Source organism: Anomalospiza imberbis, chromosome 12 (assembly GCF_031753505.1).
Source record: "Anomalospiza imberbis isolate Cuckoo-Finch-1a 21T00152 chromosome 12, ASM3175350v1, whole genome shotgun sequence".
Classification (NCBI taxonomy): Eukaryota; Metazoa; Chordata; class Aves; order Passeriformes; family Viduidae; genus Anomalospiza; species Anomalospiza imberbis.
The window spans coordinates 11,329,829-11,340,562 of record NC_089692.1 but is presented as its reverse complement, the minus strand read 5'-3'; the positions used below and the strand labels follow the sequence as shown (position 1 = coordinate 11,340,562).

The window sequence follows — 10,734 nt, the reverse complement described above, 5'->3', positions numbered from 1 at the left end:
ATCTCCTTGGATCTAACATATCTTTTAAGCTTTGCTTTCATATTACAGGAAGCCATCTCATCTCTTTCAAGAAATACAGCTATTTTTTTCCAAGTTCAGTTGCTTTCTGCTTCCTATATTCTATGGCTACTGAGCAATTAATTTCCCAAATGTTTACAGAGGACAGCTATGTAAAAGGGGATCATGACTTTTTAAAATACCTGTTTAAAGATGATAGCTCAATAGTGCTGTCTAATCCAGTGCAGCTTCTCTCTTGTGGCTAGAGCCCCTGGCACAGTTGAATCAGTTTTAGTTCATCAGAGCACAAGGATATTTTCTGGCATATTTGACTATATTAATTCCAAATATTTTCTCAATAAGATGTAGCATATTTTAATTGAAACATCCAGATGATGTTTAATTGAAACATCCATATTTTATTTTTGCTTGCCTTTAGTGTTGTTTTAGAACGGGCTAAATTATTAGACTCTTCTTTTAATTTATGGCTGCTATTTAACCATATTGTGAATATGTAGAAGTGATATAATTTTATGACTAAGATACTGGAAAATTCATCTCGTCTGCAGTCTTACATTCTTTAAATTAAACATACCAAATGTTAAAAAAGGGTTTTAAAATAGACATTAATTTTCTCAGAAGTAGATTCTAATATTATTATCTAGGCTTTGCAAATGATACAGCCCACATATACATTGTGATTTTTAAACCTTGAAATATCTTATTTCCCGTTTTGCATTGCAAATTTAGAAGGGGAAAACACCAGCTAGATAGATTGATTTCTCTAATGTTTTAAGTCAGTGTAAAAATTAATCTTTTCAAGTTTTGGTGGTTTTGTTGTATTTAGTGTGTTTGCCTCAGGAAGGATTCTTCACACAGGATAGAGCTGATTTTTAGCGTGAGGTTTTGTTCTCCCTTTTGTATTTATTCTGCAACTGAAGGAAATTCTCCGTCTGGTGGAAGGAGATTTATATATCCATAGCTACATCTCTGCCTACCTTCAGCCAGTTATAACAATATGGCTCTTGTGCAATTTTGCAATTGTATTCAAATGGTAACAGGCTGTGATCTGAAAAATAGAACTATACATATGGTATACATGTGTATTTCTGTGGATGCCTATGCAGAATATAATGTACAAGCAAGTTCAGCTGGTGACCTGTGCATCCATGCTTTGCTGCATTCATAGACCAGTAGAATTATTTTCTGATACTGTGGTGTCTTTCAGATGTGAAGAAATGCTTCAGATATAAAATCTCAATGCAGATAAGCAGTGTTACTTAGAAATATCTGTGGTGTCCCTGTTTCTTCCAATTACTTTCATATCATTTGTATCCAGTAATAAATAATACGTGTGTTTGCTGACAGCCCTGTCCCATCAATCTGAGATTCAAAATTAAAGCTAGGTTTCTCACATGAATTTGCTTTTATTTAATCAGTTAGAAAAAATTTGTTTAGAACTCTGAGCTAGAGTAGAATCCAAATCACTCTTTTTAATAGAGAAAGTTGCTCAGACTTTGCAGAATTAAGGTGAGTAGAAAATAATAAAAATCTGCTCCTGTTTCAAGCAGTAAAGAATTTTAGCTCTGAAATGGATTTCTTTCGTAAGATAATTTTATCCTAATCACAGCTGTGTTTATCAAAGTTGTGCCAATTTTACAAAATTCATCTTTAAACACCTGGACCTGTGTGTGGTGATAGTGTTTTTGTGTTTGTGTTGTATTTTACATATTTGATGAATGCTGTAAGAGTGTCTCTTTGTATTTTTATATATCATTTATGCCAACTGAATTTAATGGTCAAAAGCTGATTAGCAGCCTAAAGGCACAGGGCTGCCTGTACTCATCCAAATTGCTTTCTATTGAAGTGTTCCATAGATGCCAATGGATTTATATCAGGCTCCCTATGCAATATATGTATACATCCACAGAGGAGAAGGAAACATTAATGAAGATTTCTGAGGTCTGTCAAACTTAGGCAGTTCTATATCACAAAGACTATATTTCAGTGTGCTACAAGGTCAGGGTTTATGTCATGAATCTGGAAAAACAGTTGCAATTATTAATGTACAAAAGGTTTATGCTGTGCTTTTGTCCATGTATTCTGTTTGAGCATCCAGGAAGATGTACCGTTCCAAGGGCTGCTAAAAAGTTCTGTTTAAATCCTTGTAAATACCAACTCAGCTTAAGTGAAGAGTGTGGAATGAAGCCTACTGAAATAGCATTTGAAAAACCCTAGCAATATTTATTGTTTTCCTTCTAGTTCAAGTTTGAAGCTAAACATATTTAGGAAGAAATAAAAATGTTTTAATGCTGAAACATTAAAGTGCTTTTAAATACCAAAACCTAGATCACATTTCTTTCCAGACTCTTGGTGCTGAAGTTAGCACTTCATCTGGGTATTTTCTTTGTTGATCATCTCTGTTGTTTCTGTTTGGCAATATTAGTTAACAGAGCCACTCTTCCCTTCTAAAGAACATATTAAGCTTCCATGGTTGCAGAAAGGAAATTGGGGTGAAGGTGGCAAAACTGATTTAAAGAACAGCCTAAAGGAAGTATGGTGCAGAGATGGAATAAAATCACTCTATTTCAGTCTGACCTTGCTATTGCAGCTGCAAAAGCTCCATCTATATGTGATACATGTGCTGGAAATTATTTAAAGGATGTAAGTCACCATCTTAATGGCTGAAGGCAGTTTTGTAAGAGGCTTGGGTGAAGGAGGACCATCCATAAGAGTATGTAGTTCCTTGTCCAAATCAGGGCAGGCAATAACAACAGTGTGCAGCTTGCACATGGATAGAGTCAGGGCTCCTTTGTCTCCCAGTGCTTCTCAGATAAAATATATAATAAGGAAACTCATGCAGTTGTTGACCTTTAAATGTATATTATAGTCTTTCATTTCATGGTTTTAAATAGATATTTTCTTATTATAATTTAATAAATGTTATGCCTACAAACCTGGAAAAATTTGCTTGTTCCATCAATTTCAAAAGAACACAAAGTACACTCTGTACTGTGTTGTAAAAGTTTTATTAAACTTGATACCATTTAAAATAGTCTTTGAGAATTGCTGACACAATGATTCCAGGTTCTTCTTGGCTTATATATAGCCTGAGAAGTGCTTGCAAGGAGAAGCTGATTTGCTGAACTGGTAATTGCTACCGTAGCCACACCAGGCTCTGGACATAATGTCTTTTTAGGTCTCGGTGCATTAGACTCAAATGAAGGGTAAAGATCATCTCAGGGAACAGTTTGCCTGGGGGTGGGATTTCAAGTGAGTAGATAAGAGCATTTAAACTCTTCTGCTTCTGTTGAATGACGGGTATATTTTGTAGGGAAGCCTGGAGTGGTGCTGGGATGAATGCGTTGAAATAAAAGGCAAGTCAGGCTCAGAGCTGTCAGCCAAACCCATCTGTAAAGTAAGATGAATGGACCTTTGGATATCTTCTTGTATTAATGTGTGTTGCAGGAAAGAAATGCCTAATAGGACTGTGGACTGTAGATCCTCGTCTAATGATCTGATTTCAGTTTTCAACATTGGGGTTGCAAATGACTGGCCTAGGAAAGGCCAGTTTTCAGGAATAGGCATCATGCTTGGATAAATATTTATGTCAAAATCTAAGAAATTTGGAATTTGCTGGAGTTGTGACAGTAACTCTGGCCTAAAAATATGTCTTCTTTTCTGTGACTCCCTGTGTCCCTTTTTGGTGCTGCAGGAGTCCTGCTGATGTCTGTAAGAGTTAACGTGACTGATTTAAGAATATACATGCAGATATTTTATCAGGAATGTTATGCCTCAGTGACTTCTGTTAGTTCTGAGAAGGTACAAGAAATGAGTAAAATGCTGGTAACCTCCTTAGAATTTATCCAGTGGTAAATCAGGGCTACAGAATATCCCTTTTGAAATGAAGGGACATCTAAACGAGGCGTTTTTCACAAAAAACGCTTCTATACTGATCTCTATGGGTAAAGATACCTGCAGTGATTATGGGGGGGGGAAAGATCCTCAGTATTATTTTGTGTAATTTGAACAGCTATTAATTTTGATGGCATTTTTTTGTCAGCCTCTCCTAAACAAGGAATAAAACCTTTTACTACTTGCCACAATAGAAATATTTTATCTAAAGAGGGCTGTGATGAAATAAAAGGAGACACAGATATTCATTGCTGAGGAATTTCTGAAGGATGGAAATTCCATCATAGCTGCATATGACCAATTCTCTTTTAAGAAAATTGTTTTAAAAGCCTGGTTATAATCAGTGGTTAGGCAATATGAAATAAAAATATGCATTAGAAAACCATGCTTATAATTGGCATCAGTTTGAAACCATCATTTTACCTTGGACCTGTGAGACCTTTGGCTCATAATGGAAATACTTGAGATTTTGGGAGTCCTGCAGTCCATCCAGACCAAGCAGCATAATTCAATGATTGATTGAATTTTTGGGGTGTAAGGAAAAGGGCAAGATGGCTTTTAACTATAGCCCTGCTGTACATATCTATGTGTGGTGATACAACACCCCAGAGTGCTTTGAAAGAACCCCTGAATTAATAAAGCTGCATGTGGTGAGAAAAGCCTTGCTCCAACAAACCAAGAAAAGCACTGTCAAAGGGAAGGGAGAAAAGAAAACCCCAAGAACTGGTCTCTACTTTGCTAAAAGAGTGCTGTAGTCAGCCAAATGGTCATGTATGCTGTGCATTCCTTTTATTTTTCATTTGTTTTCTTGGTTAGTGTACAACAAAGAACAGAGGTGATGGGCAGAGGAACAAACCCACAATGACTCTGTATGTTACAAAAATACGGACAATGCTTACAGGAAAGTGACACAGCAGATTTAAAATGTGTGGTAACATTAAAAATGTCTCTGTTTATTCTGGTTCCCACACTTTTGGGAGTTCCAAGCATAAGCTTTTCCCTTGGCGTGAATCTGACAGAGCACTTAGTGCCTACTGAGGGCTAAGTCAAGTATAGCAGCAGGGCTGGGCCCTGAGGCCTAAGTAGCAGAGTTCATCATCCATCATCCCTTGACAGATGATTTTCTGGCTCTCTATTACATAGGGAGAAAGTGTTCACAGAATGCACACTAAATATGTGTACATTTATGTGAAAACGAACTTCCTTCAGAAAACCCTTTTATTCTTATCCTTGACCAAATTATCATTGTTATTAAAAATAATTTAATCATCTTACATAAGGAAAAAGTTCAGGGAAGCAAAATTAAATTAAAGTGGTTACAAGAAATCAGAGCTGTGCAATTTTATTTAATCGTGTTTCCTTGGAGCATGTAGTGTTGGGTATTTTTGTTTAAAACACATAGAGAATAACATGAAAATTCTATGTCTATTTAGCTAAACTAAAGTTCCAATCTTTTTATGGTCAGGAATATTTTTTAGGGGTTTTTCTGGGGGAGGGATTTGGGGTGGGGTGTGTTTGGTTTTTTTTTTGGTGCAGCTGCTGAGACTGAGGTATCCTGGGTGAGGTGAGCATATCTGAATATTGTCACTTTGCCTTGTACCTCTGCCACACTGTTCAGGGAAGGGTGGGTTTATAGGGGGCTTAAATGGATTTTCTGGAAAAGCATGAAAGGGTAAGATACCAAACACTTGGAGTGTTTGAATTTATTTATGTGGGAACAAGTAGAAGTGTAGGCAGACCCTTTGTAATCTGTTGGACTTCACAGTCCTGGCAGGTGAAACATGGACGGGACCTGACACTTGTAGATGAGAGAAAAGGACAAGTTTTCAGCTGGAAAACTTCAGTTTCTGTAGTGGTCCAGCCAGAGGTGTGACAAGGTTCATCCATAAAAACTAATGCAGGACGAATGGCCTGGGGTTTGAGGGTAATGTCAAGATTCAGTGAGTTCTACAAATCTGGTATATGAGCCCTCCTGAATGGGATGTCACTTCAGAATACCTGTGTGTCTCTGTTTCCAACTGAAGGATATTTTCCATTGGAAACAAAAATGTAGTTAGTTTTTACCACTTTGCTTTCTTTTGGGCCTCAGAAACCCTTAGCACAAGCTGTGTCTGCACTGTGAGAACTTTGCTGTTACTTTTGTTGTGATAAAAGGCTTAAAACTGCTATCAGTGTGAATGCTTCTTGTCAAAAGGCATCACAAAAATGTTTGGATCTGCCCCTTACTACATCTACATTTTAAATTTCTTCACCTCATAGGGCAAAATTACTTTCAAATCTTTTAAGCCTTGTTGAATTTTGATATAAGAACCCAAGAAAAGTTTATCTTAAGATAATAGTACGATTAATATGTTTCATAATTATTTCTTATTTTTCACTGTGATTATGTCAATGTTTTTGCACACAGAAGAAAATTCTCTAAACTTCTTACATCACCTCTATGTGCTGATACATGAAGAGACTAGATAGCCTGAATAAATGAGTGCTTACAGAAGTGTGCCATTGACACTATAATACCTGGAAGGGATTGTTTGTCATTTACTGTTTATGTCAGATCAGATTCTTAATATTTGCTGTGTTCTCTCAAGATCATCCAGACCACTAAAAAGTGATGAAGTGCAGAAGGAAATTCTAAGAGTTTTCATGTGGTCATTGCTAAAGAAGTAATTTACTTTAGTATCCACATGTTCAGAATCTTTACCTTTTTCTACCTTTGATAATTTAGCAGCTGTGCTTTTTAGGGAGAAGAAAAACTTGCAGATAAAACTTTTTGGCTAAACTATCTGAAAACAGTGTTATTGAATCATCAAACTGAGCAGAATGCTCAACTTGCCATGATTATGGAAGCAAGTAAATTCTACTTCTGTCTTCTGCACTCTCTCCAACTAAGGCTGGTGAGGTTCTTTCTGTTTTCTTACCTTTCCTACATTTCCAAGTAACAGGTAAAGTTCACCAAAGCAGAACCTCCTCATTTGAAGTGATGTTTCTTAACTCTCTGCTAAAGCCAAGTAAATTAAAGCAGCAACTGCTAGCCCAGACTCTGTGCTTTGGCCCCATCCTGGGAGTGTGACATGATAAATATTCTGATGTTTTTGAGCACTGTCAATAGGATCCAGCTGGCTGTTTTTAAATGTGTGGCATTTACAGATGCTTTCTCTTCGCCTTTCATATCTGCTCAGCTCTGGTGGACTAAACACGTGTCAGCAAGGCCAAAATGTACAATACAGACCTCACTGGGTTCCTTGGATGTGTTTGGTTTTTAATAGCATTGTGTGCATTGAACCCACGTTAAGTATTTCTGCTGAGGTTAGAAGGATCATGGAGTCTGAATTTCATTTGAACATGATATTCCTCTTTGCAGTTTCTTCTTTTTGCCCCTCTGTTTAGCAGCTTGTTATGGGTGTTGTAGTTGATGTGACCCAAAATATCATCACGGATACATATGCATGTGGTGCCTGATGTCCGAGTTTTCTAACACAGCAGACAGTAAGGTGTGTTAGAGACTTGTAGGTGGCCCTAACATGATCCAAGTCAGCCCAGCTCTGAGCACAGATGGACAAGATGTCTCCAGAGGTCTCTTTTGGCCTAAGTTATTTTAAGATTCTGTGATCCTGTGTTTGGTTTCCTTGTGTACAGCTAGCAAGGGCTCATAAAAGCAGCCTGGTTTGTCCATAAAAGCAAATGGCCTTGGGGCATGCTGATCCACCCAAGTTACTTCTTGGCAGGAGGGGCCCAACCTCTGGTTCCCGTTTTGCCTGCTTTTATAGCTGTTTCTGCATCTGGTGTGGGGTTGTGCCATAATGCAGACAATTACTCTGCTGGGTAGGTACTCATTGCTGCTGTGGTTGAGTAGCTGGCACAGTAAAACAGATGAGTAAATGCTTTGAAGGAGCTTGATGCGTGTGCTGGCACGCCAGGCAGGCCTAGTAATAATGCAGGTCTTGCTACTCTGCCTTGTGGCACACTTCTTTGGGAGCTCTGGCCATTGCTGGCAGGAGTGACCCTCAGCACTGGGTCATCCAGAGAGAGAAAACTGAATATGCTGAGCTACTGACAGGGCCCCCGTTAGCATGTCTTGTATATGGGTGTTCATGTGCTGAGCACACTGAGAGAGTGATTTAGAGACAGCTGCATAGCTCTTATGTGTGAACACAGAGAGGTGTAAAGGAGAACCCCCAAGACAGTGGTAGAAACTTTATGGTTTCAAGCAGACCAATGGTCAGTAATTAATCCTAGCTGAGGAGCTTCCTCTGCTGCTTTCACTGACCTTCTGCAGCTTTAGCTGCTATTGCAACTGATCTGAAATGCCTTCTGTGCAACTTTAGAAAAAAGCCTTTTTATAAAACACAGTTTTTTTGTGCTGGTTTCCAAATTAAAGGCCTCATGTGCAGGCACAGGCACATATTCTTTCTCAAATGCAGAAAACCCTGACAGCTAAGGCCCAAAAGATGTGAGGAGCCCTTTCCAGAAAACAGATGGTCAGAAGGAATGTTTTTGGCAGTGGTAGTAAGAGAGGTCTAAAAGAAATTCACTTTGTATTTTGTTTTGCCTTTTGGGGGCTATTTAAAAAAAAAAAAAAAACCAAAAAAAAAAACACAACAAAAAAAATCTCCGAAACAAAATGAACACCAAGAAAACCCCTACCATGACAAGCCATACCCAAAAGCAGCTTCTCCTAAAAATCTGATGACATTGTATGCTTGTAATGAAGCAGGAAAGTCTTGGTAATTTAGTACCTATCTGTGGTCACTGTGATGTAATTTATCTAATCTCATCTAAAATGTAATGCTTGCAGATTGGTAATTCAAAATGTTTTAGATTAAAGCAGATGGGAATAGAGGGTTTGGTCAAGAAGGATCAAATTCTTCACTGTGATTGTGAATGAGTAATGATTTGACTAATTATTACTATATTTAGGGGAAAACCAGCTGTTCAGTGAATTTAATTTTTTACTCTTTTCACCTCTGTCCCTCCAGTGAAGTTATGTGTTTTCTTTCACTGCAAAGATGAAAGTATCATTCACTGAACACTCAACCAGTTTGGTTTAATTTTCTTAGGTTTCTGAGAAAAGAGCCAGAAATCAAACGTGGAACCTGTTGCTGCTAATCAAATCATGACAGAAAGGTAAGAAACTCATTTTATTCCTAGAGTCTGGGCTTTGTCCTTTCTACTTGTTACTGCTGCTCACAGTTGTATTTCCAAAGCTTTGTGTTTTACCTTCTAGACATGCTTTCCTGGAATTTGATTATTTATCCATAAGGGATTTTTTTTGTGAAATAAAAAAGAGTCAACCAACTTTTGTGCCTAGCAGAAACTGAAGAATGTCTTCTGTGTGAAAGGCGCACATCACCCCTGTAGTCACTTTCTGCATGAAAGGCTTCAGGCTGCAAGAGTGTTGCTGCAAGATGGGAGGTTCACACATATCCTTATCCAGCTTTTCTGGGAGCATTCAGAATGTAGTTTGGTTCAGGGATTAGTGTCTGGTGACAGGTTTTATACCAGGTATTCTAACATAGCAAGTTGTAGCAGGATGAAAGAAAATGAGCAGGAAATATGAATCTCAATTTCCCAGCTCTGTCACTTTTTGAGTTGTAATTTTACTCTTTTCTTTATTTTTATCTTTGACTTATTAGCACAGACATTGCCAAGGACACTCCACATCAGCTATTTATGTTCACAAACCTATTTCTATTTGTTCCAGCAATCTCAGCCAAGAACATCCCAGAACTGACATTTTAGAAAACCTTTTGTTTATGGGAAATTTTACACATTGCATTTTCCAAACACTGAACTAGGGAGTGTTCACTACAAACATCTGAGAATACTTTGGCTCTTCTAATTTTCTCATGATGTCTTACTAATATCCAAAAAGGGAACAACTGTTTGTTTTATAAACTACTCTGCCAGGTTTCTTCAAAAGTTGTTACAGTCCCAGATTTTTTAAGCAGGCATATTCGTCTTAAATAAATTTTGCTTTTCTCCTTCCTGGTTAAAACTAGTATTTTCTCTTCATGGCATGTATCAGGACTGCCTTTTTCAAGCATGTAAGGTCTGTTGTTGGGAGCTTTTAAACAAAGCAAAAACTTAATTGCAAGTCTTTTGCAAAGGAGTGAATTTCGCCCTACTTCAGTTTGTCTTTAAATAGATGTAAATTAATCACCAAACTTAAAATTCAACTTTGTCTTTTAGTTCTGGTTACAATAAACGCTTCTGAATTTTAAAAGTTCAAATGTTCATCAAATTGCATACAGCACTGCCCTTGGGATCATACCTAAAATATTTGTAGGTAAGCAATGTTAATATATAATTTGCAAAGCAATAACCCAAGCCCCAAGTGAAAAGGAAATGCTATGAAGCTAAAAGGTAAATAATAAATGCTGATGAACAGGGACTCTGGAAAATCACAATTGGAAAAAGTGCTAAATCCCAAGGTTTTACTTGTTTTGCTCTTACTTATTAACTCAGGTACAGAGTTTTGCTGTTCTACTGGTGCCCTGGAGGAAAGGTCTTTGTCACTTTATATGAATAAGTCTTCAAAATGTTACAAACATGTTCTGCCTTGTTCAGCCAGGCTTACTAAAATAAGGAGGAATTTTTGGCAAATAATAGAGGCAACAAAGGAGAGGCTGCTGCTGAATTATTGGCAATTGTTGATAATAAATGATTTGCTAGATGCTGAGGAAAATGCCAAACTATTCATTTTTAATTTCTTAGTTAGCTCATGGTGCACTGATACTGATTCCTTGAAATGTATAGGAAAATGGGCAGGCTTTCTGGGGCTTCCATGTTAGAGCAAGTTCTGCAAACTTTGTAACGGCTGGC

At 37.5% G+C, this 10,734-nt stretch overlaps 1 long non-coding RNA gene across 2 annotated transcripts in view; it reads left to right on the top strand.

The window, feature by feature from the left end:
- The first annotated feature begins 9,015 nt into the window (after positions 1-9,015).
- The window catches only part of LOC137481199 (uncharacterized), a 260,106-nt gene continuing 258,387 nt past the window's right edge, over positions 9,016-10,734 (top strand). For both annotated transcript variants that reach the window (XR_011003400.1, XR_011003392.1), the window contains exon 1: positions 9,016-9,036. This is a non-coding gene — a long non-coding RNA (uncharacterized lncRNA). The remainder of the gene's footprint in view (positions 9,037-10,734) is intronic.